The 24,991-nt window shown below is 28.4% G+C and overlaps 1 protein-coding gene across 2 annotated transcripts in view; it reads right to left on the reverse strand.

Moving 5' to 3' along the window:
- The window catches only part of LOC107452673 (ileal sodium/bile acid cotransporter), an 82,245-nt gene that overhangs the window by 43,864 nt on the left and 13,390 nt on the right, over nucleotides 1-24,991 (reverse strand). The window lies entirely within an intron of this gene.

Genomic DNA, 24,991 nt, shown 5'->3' on the forward strand with positions numbered 1-24,991 from the left:
ATAGTGGTATGGAAAAAACTTTTAATACACTTGAAAATTATTCAAAACTTCATATGAAAAGTCACTTTGTTCCAGCTCTCTCGTGTTGAGGCTTTTGAAATGTTGACAAAATTGCAAAAAAACTCTAAAAGTTTTAGTTTTTAATTGTCTACCATTGTTTAAAATATTTTACAAAAAGCATAGTAGTTGTCAGCTTTGATAAAGCAATAAAGTGTGGGTGGTTACTGGCATAGTTATGTTATTCCTTACAAAAAACACCTGCCCTCCGATATAAATTATAGTAGCATAGTGCGCGTATGCGCCATTGGGATCTTCGGATTTTCACTAAGATGAACCCCATCAGTCTATCACCAATGAACTATTAGTGTAGTTTTAGTGTAGCGTCAACATCAAATTCAATCCTTTCAACAAAACAAAAAAAGAATCATTTTGCTATTTTTTAAACCCTCTTGCACACTTTTACTTTATCCAGGGTTTTCCAAGCATATTTAGAAGCGATTCAAAAACAATAGTGGATCGGTTTTATTACCCAATGATCTGCTATGAAATTAAAACTACGAATTAATTATTGATTACTACGTATATTGCATTAAAACTTTGAGCCTTCAAAATGAGTTATTGATAGAATTTGAATAGGATAAAAATACACCCTAATTCTGGTTAATAAAAACAAAATATACAGTATTAAAACCATTAATTACGTAATTTTTCCGCTCATATGGCGATGGTTTACCGGAAATTCTGGTTTTAAAAATTTTAGTTCTTATTACTACACATATAATAAAAATACAAAACTGTCGAGTAAATTTAACAAAATAAATGTTTTTATGCCTAAGATATAATTAAATTACCAAATTTTACCACCTGTATCAAATTTTATCACATATTATGCAACCATATTTAATTATTAATTTTACCAAAATCATAGACAATAAGAACATTGGTAAAAATTACCGATATTTTTGCCATTCTCATAGAGCCAGAAAGACAGAAATTTTTTCTATATCCTGGAATTTTTTACCATACTTTTTCTCTGTGTAAGGTTTTCTAAAGAATTTAATTACAATATAACAATATAAGAGTCATCGATATTTTTATAAGTAATAACTAAATAAATGTCATAATATAATTCTGCACTTTAAGCAAGGTAAAAATTCAAGATTTAAAATAAAAACTAGGATTTAAAAACTAAATTTAATTATTTTAGTTATGATATATTCTGCCACCCAGGTTTGGGTTACGACCCATATGGTAAAAAGTTATCATATAACCTGTTCAAATTCTATAGCAGTATATATAGTATATGTCATTTTTTAAAAAATATATTTTATCTTTACATTTCTATTTTTGTCACTTCTCTTTTGGATATTACTTCCTCTCTCCAGCTCTTCAGCCCTTTTGGTTTTGACTTTCTCTACCCAGAATTCCAAAGCATTATGCCGTCTGCTTTTTTATCTCCAGCACTTGAGTTTCATAAACTTAAGGTCTTCTTCAAGCTAGCCCAGCCAGTTCAGTTTTTAAAATCTTGGGAGCATAAATTAATCTCTATCACAGCGTGCCGTAATTTAACTTACAAGAAATAAAGTGCTTTTGAGGTTAATTTGAGGTTGTTAGGTGTAACAGTTATTGGTGTAATACACCAAAAATAACCTCCTCAATAAACCTCAATTTCAACCTCATTTACACCTCATAAAATCACCTCACATGCAGCTCAGGAATACTTTTAGTTAAAATGGGATAAAATTATTCACACCAGAAACGTATGTACTTGCTTGAAGTGTAGAAAAAATAACCTGTGCACCTCAAAAACATCCTCTCTAAGATAGATTTCTATCAACCTCAAGTGTAAATAAAACTTCATATACCTTGATTATAATGTTTGGGAAGTTGATTTTTTAAGATTGTTTTTGCAGTCAACTTGAAATAAACCTCAAATCAAAGTTAACACCTCAAAAACACTTTATATTTTGTAAGGGATGTTCTTAAACCAGTGTTTTTGAGTGCTCCAAAAGTGTCTCATAACATGCTCTTCCACTACACTCTTCGCATGCGAAAAAAAAAAAATCTTCCACTATATATTCATCAACCTCTTTAAACGGCTTAATATTTTGGCATTTATTATTCTAATTTATTACTAATTTAGAAAAAAAACTAAGTTAAGTTATATAATATCTGCATAACGGGTCCTATTTCAAAGTTATTTTATTATTTTCTTTTTAAAAAAGAAAAGAAACAATGTTTAAATTTGAAACATTTGTTTACATGTAGGTTGTAGGTTTATGACTAACACATAAAATGTAATGATATCTTCGCACGTTATATCATTTTGTATATCGTGATATATTCGTGTTCAAAATACAAAAAAACTAGGCCTCAAGTTCATGTCATGTTCTACTTCGTAATTTTTCACTTTCTATACATCCCTGAAGCAGCATTCAAAGGACAGAAAAATCACGTGACCGGATTCGTGTTTCGTATTTGTAATTCTTTCAAAACATTTTGAACAAAACTGAAGTTTATTTACAAAAATTGTTTTTCTTAAATTAGAAAAAAAACATTTGGTTCAATTTTCTTGTTGATTTTAGCTACAGCTTTGACTTACGATTAAAATATTTTAACTCAAACTTTAAGTTTAGTAATAATTAGATTTGAAACTGCTTGGACATTGTATCATACTTTCTAAATATTTGAAAAACAATGAACCTATTTTCTTTCAAAAGTTGTTAGATTTTACCTAGATGAAAGCCAGGAAGTATTTATTGATGAGAAAATGTTAATTCCTTTTATGATAAATTCTATTAAAATGCTCAATCGAAAACTGCAAAATTTAAACTATACTGAAGAAAAATTAACTTTTGGAACACGTAAAAGAACGCAATTTTAATAAGATATTTCGATAAGTTCGTGCCTTAAAAATTAAAATGAAGAAAAATTTAGCCTTTCATGATGATAAATCCTCAAAAATTTTCAGACTTTTTTAAAATATAAATAATATACTTAAAATTACCTACAATGCAAAAACAGTATATTATTTTCGACGAATAAAATAAGTTCTTGCTTAAAATATTTTGCCTTTAATAATGTTTACCAATAATATTTTTAGCTTAAAAATACAACACCCCATTTTAATCTTTTAAATTTTTCTGTTCTTTTTTATTCAAGAGCAAGTAATCTACTAAAAGCATAAAGGTCTCCATTGCTGAAAACAGCGTACAGTGCAAATGCTAATATTATCCTTTTATTCAAGTGCAAGTGATCTACAAAAACTTTGAGATGAGACTTCGTGGCTAAAAACAACGTACAATGCAAATACTAACTTTATCCCTTTATTTAAGTGAGCCCGTGATCATATTATGGCTAAAAACAACGTACAGTGGAAATACTAATATTATCCTCTTATTCAAGTGCAAGTGATCTACTAAATACATCGAGATGAGACTCCATGGCTAAAAATAACGTACAGGGTAAATAGTAAAATTAGCCTTATATTTAAGTGAGCAAGTGATTCGATTATCGAGCTGTTAAGTCTCTGTAGCCACGTCAGCTCTCAGGTATCAATTCGACAATGAAGTCGAATCGTAAATTTATTTATACAGTATTCAAAACTATAAAATAAATAAAATAATTTCTGAAAAGTAAGAGCAAATGTAGAAAATAATAGTAAAATGATTAGAAAAAAGATAGTTTTCTTACAGAAAGCAAAACTGCATGGCAAAAACTAGAATTTGAATAGACAGTTTTAATTCGTTTATAAATAGAGAAAAACTGTTTTGTGAAAAATAGTTTAAAATCGTCAAATTTATGAAGAAAAACTTCCAAAAAGAGAAAAAAAAACGGAAATTTTTGTGTACAATTCTTAATAAACATATTCATACACTACATACTACAGTTTATAACAAAGCGTGGTATTTTTCACTTTATTCCTGAGATTTCTTTTATCTAAAATCCCATACATGTAAGAGTTTTTTTAAAGAGTTTCCTTAATGCATAGAGTTATTACTAAAAAATCCTATAATACTTAGTCAAAACTAATTGAAATTTATTTATACATTTTTGTGTTTGATTAGTTTTTTTTTAATGCAACTTTCAATTAAGATAATGATGAGTAGATTTCTCTTTAAAAACTCTAATCAGAAAATTTCTCTTTACCTATTAGCAAAAATTTAATTTAAATTTAATAAAATATTTAAAATTCTCAACCGTTACACATTTACATCAATAAAAATTACGTCTTTATAGATCCATTTAGGGTTAATGATTAAATAATTTCTCAGAAAAATCAGTTCCATGTTAGTATCGATTGAACCACATTAAACCATAATATCGATAGGTGTTAAAGTTTTATTCAATTTGAACCATATTATCGTGTAATGAGTTTTAAATAATGCGATTATATGGTTCAGCTTAACACCATATTAAAGTTGCATAAATTTTTTACGATATTATGGTATTATTAGTATCGGTTGAACCATATTGAACCATAATATCGATTGATGTTAGACTTAACCATGTTTTCTATTCAATTTGAACCATATTACCAGGTATTCAGTTTTAAATTATGCTTTTATGGTTTAACTTAACACCATATTAAGATTGCAGAAAAATTTTATGATATTATGGTTCACCGCTCATCAAAATTTCAAACAGTGTATATTTATGTCAATTTCATAAAAACTTAAAGTAAGTTAATTGCGTGCGCTTTAAATCTTTCAGTAATGTAAGTTAAAATAAAAAGAAGCAATGTCTATAGAATATAAATACATTATCTTGAGTTGCTAATTAATATTTTGCCTTGTCTTTTCCTCGCCATTCTTGATTTAAAGAATCAGGCCTCAAAATGAGGTAAGTGTATTGAATAGCTTTAGGCAAAAGATTTGGTCAAAACAAATGTAATCAATAAATTATGTCGATTGGAAATACCACCTACAAATTTGATCAGGGATTAGGATCTAAGTTAACGATGAAAGAAAATGATCAGATATTTAAATTGCTCTTGATGGAAGGAAAATAAACTTGATTTAGGAATTGGATTAACTAGGGTAATTCTCCACTTTTATTACGACAGATTGTTATCGGATCTATAGAGCTATAAGCGTGAGTGATCGAATAAGATCAAACTCGCGACACTCATTTGGAAGTATTTACTCGTAGATGATGTTGAAATTTGTCGTAGATTAAAGTAGTTATCCAAAAGGAAGTTAGTCTGACATTGGCATTGTCGAAAGCACGTGAACACGAATGAAAATAATCTTTCCGGTTATAGATTCAACGTATGCAAAATTTTTGATGTTTTTAAAATTAGTTTTATATTTGAATTATAATTAAAATGTAGTCTTAATAAAAAGTTCAAACAGTATTGATAATAACGTTTTTTAAAGATTAGTTTTAAAATAGGAAAGCGTTCTGATATATTCTGAAGCAGAGTCAGCAACCATATTTAGCAATATTTTTGTAAATTATGGATGAATATTTGGGGTTTGGATCACTTCCAGCTGCTTACTCATACAGAACTATAGAAGACAGTGAATGTTACATTCAAAACAACAAAATTACAATGGAATTTTTTTATTTTCTTATAAATTATAATTTTTAAAGTCTAACAACAAATTAACAAATTACAACTTTCAACTTATTTTACGCATGAATGATATCTAATGATCAAAAGGATGACAAAATTACTCTTTCACAATATTTTTATGGTTAAAGTAAAATGCCAAAGCTTTATTTGACCAAGTTTAGAATTAAAATATATAAACTAAATTTAATTTAAAAATAATTAAATTTATATAATTAAAATGAAAAAGGTTTTTTTTTAGATTTAAAAAAATATCTTAACAAAGAATTAAGGTGTGAAAAAAATCTTCGCAAAAAATGGATTGATAATGGATGTTTGTTTTTATATCAAACAACTGTTGTGTAAAAGAAATTATCAGATCGTACTTGAACAAATGTAAAGTTTCACCTTAATGGATCTGAGGAGTCCCAAAGCAATTGAGATAAAAATGGAAAAAAAGTGTCAATTTTTTATTTGAGTATTATTTATTTATCAACTTCACCTGACAAGCTTATTTCTGCCCGTTTTTACGAATTATAGTTCTCACAATTTTAAAATGATTCAACATAAAGTTTTATTACCATTTAACCATTTTATTGAAAAATGCATACACAGAATCCCTGCTATTTGTAATTTGAATTCTTATCAAAATTAAACTCATAACCAACTAAATCTTACACTAATGTATAACAGAGATATATTATTAAAATATGAATGTGCATATTGTTTGGTTTTAAGCAATTTAAAAGCAGTCTTTGGAATCTTAAACTTATTAAGGACATTTGTTGATCTAGGCTCCTCAATTGTTCTAACGAATGAAATATATAGGGGAGAGTCGGGTAGCCCCGCTCACTTAAGGAGTATTGCTTATATTTCTGTATAATATTGAGTAATAATCAATATTTTTGTATGTTTCTATTGTTTGACCATATAATTAAATAATGCAAAGAGAATAAACCAAAAAAGAATAGTTTAACTTAAAAAAATAGAAATTAAAAAAAACACGTTTTTCAGCTCTTTTCAAAATGCGTCGGGTAGCCCCGCCCAGTTACAAAAATTATGTTTTTTGGCTGTTTTTTCAGGAGTAAATGAAAGTGACCAATGTATTGACAATAGATAAACCTCATTTATCATTTTTATCAAAAAATTACTTTATTTATTACATATTTATGTACTTTCAGTGAATTCTATCATTTAATAACAATCATTTAATAACAACAATATTTGTTGTTAAAAATGCATATAACATTCAAATTTGAAGCAATAAAATAATAATCTTTGCAACCGTACATTTATCAACGAAATAAAATTGGGCGGTGATACCTGACATTCATGTGAGCGGGGCTACCCGAAATTCAATTTTTTTGTAAATTTGTAATTACTCGAACAATTTTTCAAAAATAAACTTCTTTCTTCGTGCAAATTAAACCTAAGACTACATACTTTAATGCTGTATGTATAGAAAAAATTATTTTATAAGTATTAAAATGAAGTTTAAACGAAACATTCAACCCATTTTTCTTAACTTCATGAATACTGTATTCAACATATTTTCAAAACTATTGTTTACCATGTTAACAGCTGCATAAATACTTGAAACTTTGAAAATAATCTCTTTTTAATATAACAATTAATGTCTGATGGCACATTGACTTGAGAAAATATTCTATACATATGAAATTGACGTTGGGCGGGGGTACCCGCTGGGCGGAGTTACCCGACTCTCCCCTATATATATTATATTCAGTGATTATTTTTTCTAAACAATCACTGAAAAAAAGTAGAGTCAAAACTACCAAAATATGGTAAAATGTACCGTGTTTCTGGTTATATGGGAGCACAAAAAAGCTCAGTAATTTTTACCGAAACGCTTCGGTAATGATTTTGGTAAAATTAACAATAAAATATGGTTTTATAATTTGTGATAAAATTTTGTGATTGTTTTTTAATTTGGCAATTTTTTTCATGATACCTTATAGAAAAAGGCATAAAAACCATTTATTTTATTAAAATTTACTTTTCAGTATTTTGCATTTTTTGCTAAATGTGTGATAATAAGAACTAAAATTTTAAAAATCAGAATTTCCGCAAAATCAGAAATTCCACCTGAACGAATAAATTACGAAATAAATTTCCTAAATACAGAATATTTTGGTTTTATTAACCAGAATTATCGTTTTTTTCTTCTTTTTCTTTTTTTCCTTCCTTTTTTTGTACAAGAAATATCTTTACCACACAGTACTGTAATTTTACAAGAATTTTTTCTTCGTAATTATTGCTCAAGTCGCAATTTTTCAATTCTCTTTTGAGTGATAATTAAATGTAGTGAAATCAACTGGAAAATTTACTGAAAAGAATTCGGTCAAGAAACTTTTAATTCTAATTGAATATGTTGAAAAGTTCTGACAGTTTAGAGACGTAAATCATGAAAAATAAGTACATAATTAAATAAATAAATTCTAAAATTTAAAATGAGAGATTCTGAGGAAAGAAAAACATTATTTTTCTCACTTAAATATTTTTTTGAATATAAATGAATAATAATTAACCAGGATCATTTTGGAATAGATATATAGGTCTTCAATGTGAAAACGGACCTCTCACAAATATTTTTTTATCACTAATACGGATTTTTCAAAAATTGTTTTACCCCCAAAACGGAACCTTCACACATTATTTCAGCAAGATAACGGAGTTGATTGCATCTTCAATTAATAATTTTAAACTCCCTGAAAAATACGTTTTTTGTGCTTTTTTCACCTGTCGAAACGTGATATTGTTCAAATTTGCAGCAAATTTAACATGGTAATAAGTTGAACAACAATATCGTATTTCTTAAAGTTTCAGCAAACTCGCTTCTATTATGGTTCAAGATACCGAAATTATGGCTCAACGCCAGTGGTTTTTAATTAAAAAACCGTTAGGAAGGATATGAGTTTTTTCACAAAATGTATTTTTCGATTTTCAAGTCACTTTGCTGAGAGCCAAATATAATTTTTGGGTTAAAAAACAAGCAGTGAAAAATATGCTCTTTTGATTGAAATGTAAACGACTTGCTTTTAATTTAACTAGAAACGTACTTGCTACCCATTTATTATCAGAACTCCGCTAACAAAATTAAGTATTTGGTACTGAGTAACCGTAATAGTTAATCAATTACATTTTCCCTGTGCTAGGTACACAGTAAAATATCCCTGATCAAATTATAGTATTAAGTTCCAATACTTTTTTTTTGCCATATAGAAAGTTACACGAAGTATGTTTTGCTTTGCATAAATGCATAGCTCGAAACCTGCCGGAAAAAATGATTCGGTTTCCACCGAAACCAAGAACTCAGACCCATTATGATATTATTAGTTTATTTCTTCAAAAATAAAAAATAACGAAAATTGTTAAATTCATTTTAAGTCTTTGCTTACGGTTTGGCTATGTTGTACCATCATATTGGTCCACATGTTGTGCCAGCCGTAAACAAAAAGTTAATGTCATTGTCAATAGTTATAGATAGAGAATCATATATGTTTCAAATGATCAAGCATAATTATACATATATCGAAATTATAATATTTATAAAGATTACGTTTTTAATTTTCACTGTAATTAAAAATAGGAATTTTACTTAGTTTAAACCTATTATTAATATTATGCGTTTTTTTAATATGAATTATTTATTTCAATAAATTATCTTTAAAAACATTTATTTTAGAGTTTTATGAAGTTATAATGAACCAAAATTACTTAATATCGATTTAACATTAGTAGAATGGAATAAAAAGATGGCTTTTAAAAAGTTCAAAATTTGTTAGATATGATGATATTGCAAAGAACATAGTTATATACAGGATTTTTTCGGATAGTTAATTTTTTAAAAATTATTAAAACACAAAATTGTTTTTTTAAAATATTATTTTTCCCAGCCTATTAGACTATTATGTAAACCTGTCTAAATTTCTTGCGCTTATAATTAAATTATCAGAAAAAGTTATATGATTACAAAAATATAATTAAAAAACCTAATTAAGAAAATAAATTTAAAAAAAAAAATATAACTTCTGGTAATTGTGAAGCTAGTTATTTTGAATTGTTAAATAAAAATGAACATTATTATAGCAAAAGCTGGAAAGCTGTAATTTCTGTAAGTAAGAGTTCGTAAATTTAAACTAGACAATTTTGATTTAAACTACAAAGCTTCCTTTTTCGATTTTATTCACGTTATAAAAATCACGTGACTAACTAAACGACAGGATGCCTGAGTCTATCAGATTAATGACGTTTTAAACATCAAAATAGTAAAACCTTATCCGCAGACATTGAAATGAATCGAAAATGAGAACTATGTTCATTAATTTACATTTAAACTCCATTATGAATCTGTTCTCGCGTTAATGACTTTAGTTTCGCCATTGACAACTTTTCAGCGCTTCATTCAAAATGCATTGAATTACTTTTCGTAAAAAGTGAAAGTGTTTGGGGCTAGAGGCCAACATGACCCACTGCCTTTGGCCATAAAAATGAAAATGGGGACAAACTCATCACATGAAACAATGCTCCCAAACACTGTCGAAACACCGGTATATTTGTTTTGACTGAACCTGTTAAGTTGTTAGCAATGAAAACCAAACATATTCATCATGTGGAATATGTGTTTTAACAAAAGAGTAACTGTAATTCTGCCATTTTTATGTCGAATCATTGTTACCGACATTGTTTTTTAAGCATGCAAATCGCTCTGAAAAAATTGGAATAAACACCGGAAATTTGACTTTTTTTTCTGTTGAAACTACAAGTGAAGAAACTGTAGCTATTAATTTTTTTTATTTGTAGTTTGTTCACTTTCTCAGTAGTGGGTGTACTATTTCTCAAATTTTCATCGATTATTTCAAAGACCGGTAGATTTGTCTTGACTGTGCTGGTCAAGTGTTTACCAATAAAAAGTGAACAAATTCTTCTTCTAGAATATGTTCCGTTAAAAAACTGTAATTCTTCCATTTTTATGGTGAATCCGAGTTACTGACATGGTTTTTAAAGCATGCAAATCATTCTGAAAAAAATTAAAATAAACACCGGAAATTTGACTTTTTTTACTGTTGAAACTAAAAGTGAAGAAACTGCAGCTATTAATTTTTTTTGCAGTTTGTTCACTTTCTCAGTATTGGGCGTACTATTTCTCAAATTTCCATCTATTATTTCAAAGACCGGTAGATTTGTCTTGACTGCGTTGGTCAAGTGATCATCAATAAAAAGTGAACAAATTCTTCTTCTAGAATATATTCCGTTAAAAAACTGTAATTCTTCCATTTTTATGGTGAATCCGAGTTACTGACATGGTTTCTAAAGCATGCGAATCACTCTAAAAAAAATTAGAATAAACGCCGGAACTTTTTTTCGATTGAAACTAAAAGTGAAGAAACTGCAGCTATTATTTGTTTATTTGTAGTTTGTTCACTTTCTCAGTATTGGGCGTATTACCACTGAGGATATTTTACGTCAGCACTGTGGTCGGTGCGAGCCAAGTGCGATATTCGTATCGAACCCGCTTCACCTCACTGAAAGGTGAACGCTCTATTCTCTGAGCCAATACGGGTCCTGATTAAAAAGAACTGTCTTAATATCTCAAGAAGACCTATCGAATGAGGCTAATTACCATTTTAAAGCCATGATTACGAAATCACCCCTCGCTGATTAAACATACATTTTCATATGGGCACGGTATCTTAACCCTCAAATTATGAGGGAATTCTCAAATTAGAAAATAGGACTTCAATAATTTAAGAAAAAAATCGATCAAACATTTGGATCTCTTAATGGTACTTTTAATATGACTTTTTTTGCGTTTTTCATTACTTCTATCAAATTTATTGTATAAATCAAAAATTTGTCGCCATACTTAATAAAGCTCGTTCACTGTAATTCAATCTTCAGCAAAAAACAATTGTTAAAATAGAGGTATTATTTTAATATTTAATTTGACAATAATAAATCAACTTTAGAATTGTAAAAATTAAAAATTGTTAAGCTACATAGTTTTAAATTTTAAAATTCAAAAGCTTTTTTTTGCAGAATTGTTCTACCTAATTGCAGCTTATTTTGTGAAATATATTTGTTTTTGTATCAAGGATACATTCTTAAAATTTGTCCAAATAATTTCGACTCAGACGGTATACTTAAAAGCTTAAAGAGATAAAAAGATTATCTTTAAATATAACAGTTTTTAAATGTCTGGTTACTCGAAAAGAATAAGGCTTTTAAAACTTTTACAGATGTACGAAATTGAAAAGAGAAACGTCATGACGACCAAGCTAATGTGCAAGCTTAATATAATTTTTACTAGGAGTTAATTCTTTGTTACGGTTCCTTCGAATGTGCGTAAATGCTTTAAATTGTTCCGAGACAGGCTAGACTGTTTTATGAAAGACTATAAACTTCATACATTCATTTAAAGAAGGCTGTTTGGTAATAAAGATAACCAAATCATTTTTTTATTATAACACAAAAAAAGAAATTAAAGTTGAATAAAGCGATTCGGATAAAAAAAGATTTATGGCTCTTGTATCAGTCTAAGGTATACACTAAAAGACGTCAGTTTCACAGCTTGAAGAACACGATTTCTGAGGCATTCAGAATATGTACCGATTGTTATATTAAATTTATCCCAAATATAAAAGAAAACTATTTGCATTGCAAGAAAATTTGTGATACCACACTTATGTATTCAGAAAAACTGTAGTCCATATTTTACTCTAAACGCGGTGATACTTTCTTTCTTTACTATATAAATGCAACCTACTACAAAGTTGGAGGATTTAGAACAACACAATGATGGGTTACACTTTTTCCAAAGGTGACATATTAACATCAAACTGTCTCTTTCAAGAAAATGGCCCCAGGGGTATTTTAAAATCTTGATATCAAACAAAAAATTTTTTCTCCAGATTTTAATGCGTTAAATTAAGATATATTTTAAAGCTATTTGAATAGTTTCTAAGTTATTCCCCAAATACTTTTATGTTGCATATCATTTAAAAAAAAAGGTTTCATTAAGTATCATGTCCAATTGGTGTAAAACGAAAACACATGTATCTAACATTAAGGGGAACAACACAGTAGAAACTTGTAAAAAAGAAGGATTTTTTAATGAATTCTGCAACGATTGAGATAAAGTATTATATGCTAAATATTATATTAATATTTTTTATATTATTGTACATTACGCCGAAAAACGGACCACCCTGAATAATTTTGATCTAAAGAATGGATCTTCACGTTCTAGGACTCAATCTTAACGGTTCGAGGAGGTGACCTCAAATATGCTAATTACCTAACAACAAAGCCAATGGCTGTGGAAACGTGGGAGGTTTTCGTGATTTCCCTCTCCATGTAACGCAAATGCCGGTTAATTCTATCAAAAAGTCCTCCAGGAAGGCCAGTTTGATCCAATGCTTGATTCAGGAGTTCCCTTGACTTCTGGGTTGGGTTCAAGACTACAAGGCAATAGAGTTGACCATTGATAGCCGTAAACTCACAATTGGATCGGCTACTCAACGCCGGTTATGAAATAAAATTCAAAGACAATAATGAAATGATTGGGGTACGTTGAGATTTAAAAGTTAAAAATGAACTTTAATAGGTGGCAGACTTATTACAGACAACAAAGGACTAGGAACAGAGTACCTTTTTAATGACTAATTTTGCCCTTTTTAATGACTAATTTTAATGACTAATTAAACAATTTGCCCTTTTTTGAGACGTGGTCAAATAATTAGGAAAATTTTGCATTTTAACCTCCAATGCACTGTGGTAAGGTCATTAAACCAACAGCAGTTGTTTTTCGTTAGCTTACATATTAGATCTACTCATTTTAAGAATATTAAAATTATTGATATTTTGCGATGCTATCCATCAAGCTATAATTATGCTTAAAAGAAAATTGGTTTTGAATTGAACTATTATAATGAATTAACATTTGAACTTTGATTTTTGTTAATTGAATGTTTTTTAAACCCGAACTTCCACCACGTAAAGAAAATGAAGTTTTTAAGAAAAAGACGAAAAACTTAAACAGGTAAGCGCAGACGACGAAACATCTTTCACCATTTGTTTCATTATCTTATGTTGTTAATTACTTAGATAAGATAACAATAATGTGATTAGCGAAATAGACGTCTAGAACTGCCTTTCTTGTTAGTTAATGTTTGTTAAAACTAAACAGTAATATAATTTATTCTGGTTAAAGATCTTTTAATCATTAAGTGTGGCTGTGTTAATTATGTTAAAAGATAATATTTTGTGCAAAAATTAAATCGTTTTGACTAGTTATGCTTAAAAAAAAGAAAGAAAATGTTTGAAGTAGTTTTCAGTTTTAGAAAACAGTTTTAACAACCAATAAAGTATTTCTTTATAGATTCATGAAATTTATAATAGATTAAATGTTAATAGATTTAAGAAATTTATTATATAAATAAGAATAGTTTTAACTAGTTAAGACAATAAAAAATGTTTTCTAAATCTCGTAAATTATTTTCCAAATTAGAAAACAATTCCAATTCCTAACAACCAACTTAAAATTTTATAATATTTTTAAATATTTATCACCGTGTAATTATTAAATAAATTTTAACTATTTTACTGGGAAAAATATTTATAATATATCTTGTCATATCCCAGTACAAATATTTATAATATATCAAATCTTTGCAATTTTTTAATTGTTTAATGCTCTTTTTTTTCTCTAAGGAATTAAGTACATCGAAAATACGTTCACTTCCTTTGAAATAACATCAATGTTTCGCGTGTGTGCATTCGCATGTGAATGTGTGACCAATGGCTAGTTTAAATATTAGTTATATGTGATTTTAAATACGTGATTTCTGATAACGCTCAGCTGCAGCCACAGGGTCATTTCATTGCATCCATTGATGGCATCGTGAAGATTTGTATCCATCAAATTCGAAAAATTAGCTGCGCTAGAATAGTGTTTCTTTACTAATTTAACGTTGAAAGTAGTTGCCAGAAATTGCTACAAACTATTTTTTTTCGCATCGCACTACTCACTGCACTACTTTAAAAAAATGTAGCACACTACACTACAAACTACGAAAAAAGTAGCGACTACATAGCGCGCTAGTTCCGACCACTGGAATAAAACAATTAGCTGCGTTATAATAGTGTTTCTTTTCTAATTTAACGTTGAAAGTAGTTGCCAGAAATTGCTACAAACTATTTTTTTTTGCATCGCACTACTCACTGCACTACTTTTAAAAAAATGTAGCACACTACACTACAAACTACGAAAAAAGTAGCGACTACATAGCGCGCTAGTTCCGACCACTGGAATAAAACAATTTCCTATTTTGATCGTTAAATTCGAAGATAATCGTCCTGACTACGAAGAAACGCATAATTTATGCTAGTTAAGACACACATAAATCATACAAATTAGTAAGAACCCTACAACTTAATTACCTACTTGTTAAAACGTATGATTTATACTAATGATCTAATTTGCTTCCAAGCATATTCATATTCAATTTGTTTTAAACTATTTATTGTTGCTTATTTTGATATCTCTGGGAACACTTTTGATTTTCATAAGAATTTAGATAAATTATTGAAAAGAGCGAGTCATAAAAACGAAACTCCTTAATAACTTTTACACTAATGATCAAATTTTTCCGTTTTGAAATGCAATGTTAATTGTTCGAGAAGCTAAGCATAACTATTCTAATTACTAAGTGCAGACGATATTTTAAATTATAAATTCAGAAACAAAAACGTACTTTCTCTGAATAAAGGTAATTTTTAACCAGATTTATGATCTTTAAATTATGAGAAGTAATCTAGAAATTATGTTCCCTGTAAGAGATTTACCTGTTTTTAAAATTTGTGGTACCGGTAAGTAGCCGGTAAAAACTGGATTTATTATCAACCGGATATTACAGCATTTATTAAAAGCAATATTTAAATCATGTTATTTTCCATCTAACTATTATTTTACAAGATACAATCAAAGTAAGTATGTATTTTGCAAGATACAATCAACGTAATAGATTTGAGAAAACTTTTCGAATATAGAATGACTAACGTCATACAAGTAGCTGCAATAGCATTTATTATTGTGACTTCTGATAAGAGTAGAATATATTTCAAGTATTTTAATAGAAGGAACAGTATATAGAATAAATGAGACTTTAACTATTATGATTTATTTTTTTTAAACTATCCAATAACTACAAACATTTTAAGCAGACGATTCATAAAGCGAATTTGCCCTTCTCAAAGTCAAACTTAGTATCGTTGTATTTTTTAAAGCAATCCTGAAAGTAAAGCAAATTCAGGATTAAAGATTTTATAACCGTCGTTGAACAGCCGATCTAATTTTGAGTTTAAGACTACCTTTGTTCAACTCCTTAGCTTGATTGTTCGAAGGGATAAGCTTAACTATGCTAATTACTAATCGGGCAGTGGTGGTTCAGGGAATAGAGCATTCGCCTTCCAATGAGGTTAACCAGGTTTGAATCGCACCAAAGGCAGGTTAATACGAATTCCGCACTCGGCTAGCACCAGCCACAGTGCTGACGTAAAATATTCTTAGTCGTAGACGGATCATGGGTGAGAGTCCCCTTGCAATCGGCTAACCATGGTTGGTTTTCGGGGTTTTCCTCTCCATGCTCCAAATGCTGGTGAATTCCATCAAGAAGTCTTCCACGAGGGCAAATTCCTCCCAATACTTGACCCAGGAGTTTCCTTGTCTTTTGGATTGAGTCCAACTCAAAACTTTTTCTCATAAGTAGGGGAAAGTGGGGTCAATTGTAACATTTTTTACTTAACTATTTTTAACTAACAAAAAATCCAATATATTATCAGTATTAATTGACAGACGAGTAAAGTAGACTATTCTCTACTAGAAAAAAAATAAATACCTTATTTTAAATGTTATTATATTAGTAATTAACAATTTTCGACAGTCGTGCACTTGTTACAATTGTCCCCACTTACGGGGTCAATTGTAACAGTTCATAAATTCAACTAAAACATAGTTAATTATACATATTATCATAGTTGTGATATATTTTTTTATTGATCAAAATAGTAGTGATATTTTAGGAGTAAAAATAATAATGAGCAAAGACCTAAAGGGTTAAACTTTTAACTTTAAGGGGTTAAAAATTTTAATTTATGCTGTGAAAGGTGACAAATAAAATAATGCACATGCAACATAATATAAATGATATAGGAAACTATTGGTGGTTCTTAAAGAGTTAAGTAATGGTTTGTAAGCATAAGATTATTTATTTTCAGCTGTTACAATCGTCCCTTTACTTATTGTTACAATTGTCCCCAAGACGCCATTTCAGCTTCATTTGTTAAAAACAATGCTAGTTAATTAACTAAACTAATCTTTTTTTCTGAAATGTTAATTAAGGTGTCCACTTACATATTCGGTTAATAATTTTTATTTATTTAAACAAAATTACTTTGTAGCAATATAATATTCTAATACCAAAAAAATTACTTGCGTAGCGTGAGGAAAGAATCTTTTGTGAGGAAAGAACATCTCCACTCTTCTTTAACGAAGAAAACTGATTAAACTTTTCAGTTTGTTTTAGAATGGCATCGTCAGAATAGTTTGCAGTGGACTTCAAAAGCTCTTTGTCGGGGAATTTGACCCAAATTTTCTAAGAAAATTGCAGTGTAAAAATTTAATAATTGCGCCCCTATTTTTGAAAGTGGAATAAGTCCATTTGGAGCTAAAAGTCTTTTTTTTTCCTTACGATTTAACAATTATTGTTGCATTTTGATGTTTAAACAAATAATAGTGTTAAAAACATTACTCAAATTAATAAACCTTTGGCAGTATTTTTAATTCCTTCTAATACTATCTTAAGAAAATCTTGATGATAAGAAAAATTAAAGAGGACTTATTCCACTTTTGAAAATAATGGAACAAGTAATAAATTATAGCTTTTCACTTTGCATAGTTTTAACTGTGATTTTATCGAGTATAAATTGAGTGTTGCCCGTCAATCAGTACCGGTGAAATTGGCTGGATCCGAGTACCTGGCAACGGGTAAAGAGAATAAATAGCTGGGACGCTAATTTACAATTCAGCGGCATTTAACGACTCTCTCTCTATTTTAGAAATTTTTATTTATTTTTTGTTGTTTTTTGGCTGTAGTTGGTCCAATTATAATACATGCCTTTATTTCTTTTAAAATTTGCTACCTGAATTTAAAAAAAGTTAAATAAACATTTCGTTTCATTTAAGAAAATACCAAACAGTAGAATGGGCCGTTAAAAACCGCTGGAATCTTGGGACCACAACCGAGACTTAGGAACACGGTATCGGATACTGAATTTGAAGAAAATTCAAAATTGCAGCAAAATTTCTACTAAGGAATAAAAAATTTAAAAATTTGACTTTTTTATAATTTTATTTTTCAGAAACTATGTGACCGATTATGCTGCTTTCGGATTCTGCCATTTAAAAAAAATAATAATAAGTGCAAAAATATCTATCTATACGAAAGTGTAAAAATAAGAACCAGATCATTAAAATCCTTTCTAAAGACGCATGCGATGTAGTTAAAAACTTTGAATTATTAGAAATTTTTTCTAATTATTTTAATTTTGAATAGATTCAACCTATTGCTGGTTAAAACAGGAGCGTATTTATTTAAAAAAAATGCAATTTAAAATTTCGAAAAATGAATTTTTAACTTCAGTTTTTAATTTTCATAATTACTTTAAAAAAACGTAAATATTTTAAAAATAGTATAAAATATTAAAATGATTTTAAATTTAAAAAGAAATTGAATTTTTTCAATCTGTTGTTTGCTATGACCGAAGTAGATTTATGATTTTTTCCCTTTGAAATATTTTCATCAATCACCCAAAGAATGAATAATCAATTATATTCTACACTCAGTTCTATTCAATTTATTCTCGTATGTCTATTATTTATTTTATTTTGATGGAAATTGTATTTTTGCGAAACAACAAAAATTGCTAAATTTTTACTGATTGCTGCAATTAATAGCCATTATGCATTAGTGTGAATCCTTTTAATTAAGATAACAATTTGTATATTTAATGGTGATGTATCATGTTTATTATAGAAGTTTATTTTATTGATGAATATTTATTACTCTTTAAATCAAAACACAATTTAAAATGTCATGTTTTGGAGACATTTTACGCGTAAAAAAATTGTTACACGATGCATCAATTTTAAAAATTGTCATAACAATTGAGTATTAAGATTTATGTCAGCATTTTCATAAATGAAAAAGACATAAATATATGTTTTAAATAACAATTGTTTCAACTAGTTAAAAATGTTTCATAAAATTTTTAAATCGTTTTCCAGTTTTAGAAAACAATTCTAATTCATAACAATCAAAATAGTATTTCGTAATATTTTTAAATAATTATCACCATATATTTATTAAATAAACTATTAACTATTTATGTGAAAAATAACTAATATTTTTTAAAAGCAAGCAAATTTAAATACTGATTAATGCTAACTAGTATGAATTAAAAACAAATGTTAGTGCATATTAAAATCGAATGTTATCAGTACATGTATTGAATAACAATTGATTCAACTATTTAAGTCATTAAAAATGTTTTCTAAAATTTTAAAAGTATTTTCAAATTTCGAATGGCAATTCTAATTCACAAAAACCAAAAACCTATTGCATAATATTTTTAAATAATTATTATCGTGTATTTATTATATAAGTTTTCAACTAATTTAGTGAAAAATGATATATGTTAATTAAAAGCAAATTTAAATACTAATTAATGTTAACTATTATGAATTTGTTAGTGTGCATTGAAATATTAGTGTACATACAAATGTTAGTGTACATTGATATCGAATGTTATCTGTACACGCTTTAAATTACAATTGCTTCATTGTATACGTTGAAAAAGAAATGCCTGTAGCAATTTCTACTTTTAAAAAACAGCTCTAAATTAAATAGTATACACGGAGAAAAAAATTCTGGTAAAATCCCCGTATTTGTATGATAATGAGATTTCTGATAAAAAAAAAATCCCCAACTTTGGTAACAAAACCAAATTATATGGTATTTCATAATTCATGAGTATGGTAACGGTTTATATGAAATTCTGATTTTCAGAATTATAGTACCTGTTACTCCACGCATTTAGTAAAAAAAAAAAAAAAAAAAAAAAAAAAACTGAAAAATTACTTTTTAACAAATAAATGGTTTCATGCTCTAAGGTATCATGATAAAACTACCACATTTACTACCAAACAGCATGGTAATAAAACCAAACTTTACTGTTAATTTTATCATAAATTATTACCAAATCGCTTCGGTAAAATTTACAGTGCTTTTTGGTGCTCCCATAGACCCATAAATACTGTAAATTTTACCATATTCTGGCAGTTTGATCATATTTTTTTTCTTAGTGTAATATTTCATAATAGTTTGGAGTATTTATCATCATGTATTTATTAAACAAAAATATTAACTTCAGAACGTAAATGACATATTACATTATTGGTGAAAAATAACAACGATTTCATAAAAAATAGTAGCATTAGTAAATAATAAAAATTCTAATAATGAATCTTTTAAAGATTTTTTTTAACTCTTGAAAAATGAGCATCAAAACAAAGAGCTTAATATCATCAAATCATAGCTTTCAAAAATAATTGCGAAAGTAGTATTTATACTTACGCAAATATACTCTTTTCATAGAAGCTCGATTAATTTTCAATTACACCAGACTCGTTTTTTTTTATTTGTGAAACCAAATTGCACAATAAACTTCTAAATTAATGATAGTTGCCTCTTTCTTTGAAAGACTAGCGGTATTTTTTTAGCAGACTATTGTTTGCACACAGCTTATTTTATTTTAAAATATAAAATTAAATAACACCACTCCCTGTAATTTTAGCTTTATGTTCACAGTTGTGTACAGTTATAATAATGATTACTGTTTTACGTATACATTAAACGCAACATAAAAAAAATGATTTGAATATAATCTATAACACAAGCCTGCGAAATTAAACTTTTTGAAAAATACAAGAGAAGTTATTGTTGATTTATATGTTATTTGATGTGCTGATTTTGAAAATGACCTTCATTTTCCCCAATCACATCAGGATTTTTTATAAAATCGATATTAATGTTTTTAGTAAAATCCTATTTGGAAAGGAATTCTCTCAAATAATTTTGCATGTACTATCCGGTAACTGTTCTCTTCATTCATTTTGATCTATGTAAAATTTAATATTGTGAAAGAAAATTGATTTTTGAGCTATCAACTGATTTTTTATAGGTTAAAATGAATAAAAAATACTGTTACCAGATAGCAGAAGTCACCTCTGGTCAAGAGAAAAGCAATAAGTTCTTTGTGTTCAAACTTTTTACATCAGTTTCAAGAAGAAAATCACCAACATACCATTTTAATTTCTTTTTATTGAGATAACTTACGCAAAATTGACGATTAACCAAGAATAACAAATATTGTGTATGTGTATATGAAAGTTTGAAACAAAAAACAAAACAAACAAAACAAGCAAAAAACAAAAGAGAAATGTTTCTATTTAAGTATATACTCGTTTTCCTCTGAAACTTATTTTTGATGATCTTTTTTCATGCTTAATCTCAGGTTTATCCCGAGCTATCATCCAACAGTAGTCAAAGAACATGTTCTTGTCCCATCTTCCTTGATATTTATGCTAAATATCTCTGATATCTTGATGGAACCTTTCCCCTTGTTCTTCGCTAACTGCTCCTACATTTTCAGGGAAAAAATCCACATCTGAGGGAATCATTTTGACCCTCATCGAGAAACCCAAAGTTTTAAATTTGTCCAGTATTTTCATTACGATTGCTTTAAAGTCAGTATCCTTGCAGTTATACAGAAATTTACTGACGACATCTTTGAAACAACCCAAGCTTCTTTTTCCGTTGTTGTCATTCTAGTCTCAAATTCTTTATCCTTCATGAGTTTGCGGATAGCTGGACCAACAAATATTCCTTCTTACAACTTAGCTTGGGATAAACCTGGAAACTTTTTGCACAGGTATTTAAAACAATTGCCATCTTTTGGAACAGCCTTGACAGACTGCTTCATTGCACCTAATTTTATATGTAGCGGAAGTAACAATACTTTTTCAGATCAACTAAGCTGTTTCGAATAACGTTCTTGGTGCCTGGGTCAAGATTTTGTCTTTTCGGCAATTATTTTTTGACCCAATGTTAAGTCTTGTCACGGCTGTCCCACTCACAAATGAAACATGGGTATTTTATAAATCCCCCTTGTTAACCAAGAAGCATGGAGATAACTTTCAAATCACTGCAAATGGTCCAACTGTGGTCGATATATTTTATTTTGTTCAGGACGAGAGCCAGGTTTAGATATTAGTCTTTGATTTTTTCTGTTATACCCGGTTATACTTTGATATATTCGGTTATACATAGCCTGTAATGCTCCCACGAACATGGCAGGAACAAAACTAACAATCATCAAAGTGGTTTTGGGGCTCTCTCCACGTCATAGGAATTCCAAATCGTAAAGCAGTCTTCTTTCCTTGAGGACATAAGAGTAGATCATTTGCGACACTGCACACAAACTTTATGAGGTGCCCAAGATTTGTCCTGATCTCCGAGTTTCATGTCAAAATATGCGAGATAAAGTTGTCTTACATAGTCTGTAATGCTCCTCATGCGATTTTTAACTAGACTATATTCGCCGCATGTATAACAAAAGTCATCTGGGAAATGTTCACAATGTCTTGAACTCAAAGCCATGTTTCACGAAACGCACAGAAAAAAGCAAACTTTAAAATTACTCCCTATAACGCTTAATAGTGTTTCTGAGAGGTCAGCGGACCTAGATAAGGATTCTTAAGACGCTATTGGTAGAGAGAGAGGGACGGTGACAGGAAGTAGTGATAGAGGGGTACTTTTGTAGATATGACCAAAGTAGAATGCTGGTCTATCAAAAAGGGAAGAAATTCAAAAATGAAATTTTTTTTATGGTAAATGTTCAAAAAAATTCCATTAAAATTGAATTTTTCTAAAAAACGTGACGTGATGGACATTTTTCATTATTATTTTCCATTTCAGCTCCAAAAAATACATTAAGTTCAGCTATCAGACCCCTTGTATTTTTTTCATCGCAGGCCTGTGTAATCAAAACACAATTAAGTTGGTGAAAAAGTTTTCTTCTGTATCCCAAGAATTTCGCTGCTAAATTTTTGAAAATATGCGAGAGAAGAGAATTTTCTAAATTATAAACGAGAAAAGAATTTTCCGAACTTATATCAGAGAGAAAAAGTTTCTACGTGTTCATTTTCATATTGTTCTATGTATGCATTAAACGTAGCACAAAATTTAAATGATTTGAATATAACTTACTATCAAAACACAATTAAGTTGGTGAAAAAGTTTTCTTCTGTATCCCCTGAATTTCGTTGCCTAAATTTTAAAAATATATAGGGAGAATTTTTTAAATTATACACAAGAGGATAATTTTCCAAATTATACAAGAGAGGAGAATTTTCCACATTATACACGAAAAGAGAATTTACATAACTTATATCGGAGAAAAAAAATTCTACGTGTTCATTATCATATTGATCTATAGGTTCATTTGACTTAACACAAAATTTAAATGATTTGAATAAAACTTACAATCAAAACACAATAAAGTTGGCGAAAAGGTTCTATTCGGCTTCCCTCAAATTCCGCTGCTTAAAATTTTAAAATATACGAGAGAGGTCAATTTTCCAAATTGTGCACAAGAAAGAGAATTTTCGAATTATAAACGAGAGGAGAATTTTTCATATTATACATGAGAGGAAAATTTTCCTCACTACATCAGAGAGAAAAATTTTCTACATGTTTATTATCATTTTATTCTACGTTTACAATTAACGCATTACAAAATTGAAATGATTTGAATATAACATATAATCAAAACACAGTTAAGTTAGTGAAAAAGTTTCTTCTGTATTCCTTGAGTTTCGCTGTCAAAATTTTTAAAATATACGAGACAGGAGAATGTTTCAAATTATACACGAGAGGAAAATTTTTCTAACTATACAGGAAAGAAACTTTTTCTACTTGTTCATTATCATATTGTTCTATGTATACATAGAACGCAATACAAAATTGAAATGATTTTAATATAACATATAATCAAAACACAATTAAGTTGGGGAAAAGGATTTCTTCTGTATCTCTTGAACTTCTCTGTCTAAATTTTTGAAATATACGAGAGACGAGAATTTTTTATAAATTATACCCGAGAAAATAATTTTTCTAACTAGATCGGGGAGGAGAAATTTCCTAACTATAAATGAGAGAATTTTTCAAATTATATCGGAGAGAAGAATTTCCCAAACAACACCAATATACAACAATACTAATCATTATTGACCTAAGTATACATTAAACATTGTGAAAAATGTAAAAGATTTGAATACAATAGATAATAAATGCACAAATAAGTTGGTGAAAAGTAATCCCTTGAAATTAGTACCAACTTTTTATACTATATCAGGAGAATTTCCTTAACTATTCCCTAGTTTAAGTCAAATGAGCGATGTTGGAATTTATAGCAATCCGCCAAGGCCTAATTTAATTTTCTCTTTTAATATTAAGTTACTTTTCTGTAATTGGAATAGAAGGTTGCACGTTCTGATTAACTCGAAACAGTAGCTAATTATTCGTGTAAAATATGGTAGCATCAATTCTGCTGCAATTTAAGCTGTTATGCTGATTAACTATTCATTTTGATAATTGTTTTAACTGAACTATAATAATGTAAATAATTTTGTTTAAAAATAAATGGTGTTTAAATATTTAAAGGCGAAAATACGTATTTGAGCTTGACTTCAACAAACATAATAGAAAATTTTCCTAATTGTGCAAATCTTCATCTACAGTATAAAATGGCACAAGACATCGTTAAATTTTCCCAACATTTAAATAGCAAAAAAATAATTAAAACTAAGAGCTTTCAGATTTTATTTGCTTTATGTACACTTTTAAAACTTTTTAAAGTGTTGAACCATAATATTCAAATTATGGTTCAACATATTATTTTAGTTATTTTAGTTGCAGCAAGCAACTAAAATAAGAGGCCAAGTTAGACAATATTATTATACAATTAAAACCATCTTAGACTTGATTAAGCGTTATTATGGATCAACTTTAATGAAAACGTAATTGAATTTTACTTCTTTTTTAGGTTTATCAAATTTACACAATTTTAGGGTTCAAGGTACCTTTAAGATGGCTCAACGTTGATATAATTATTTTTTGAGAGTTTACAGTGCGCAAAATATAAAAAGAAACACCTAAATAACTTAAAATCTAATAATTAGATTTTCCCGTACTAGGTTGTAATCTTATTGATTCGAAAGGTAGATTTTAAAAAAGT

Source organism: Parasteatoda tepidariorum, chromosome 12, assembly GCF_982258835.1.
Source record: "Parasteatoda tepidariorum strain Cologne lab strain chromosome 12, Ptep-v5.0, whole genome shotgun sequence".
Lineage (NCBI taxonomy): Eukaryota > Metazoa > Arthropoda > Arachnida > Araneae > Theridiidae > Parasteatoda > Parasteatoda tepidariorum.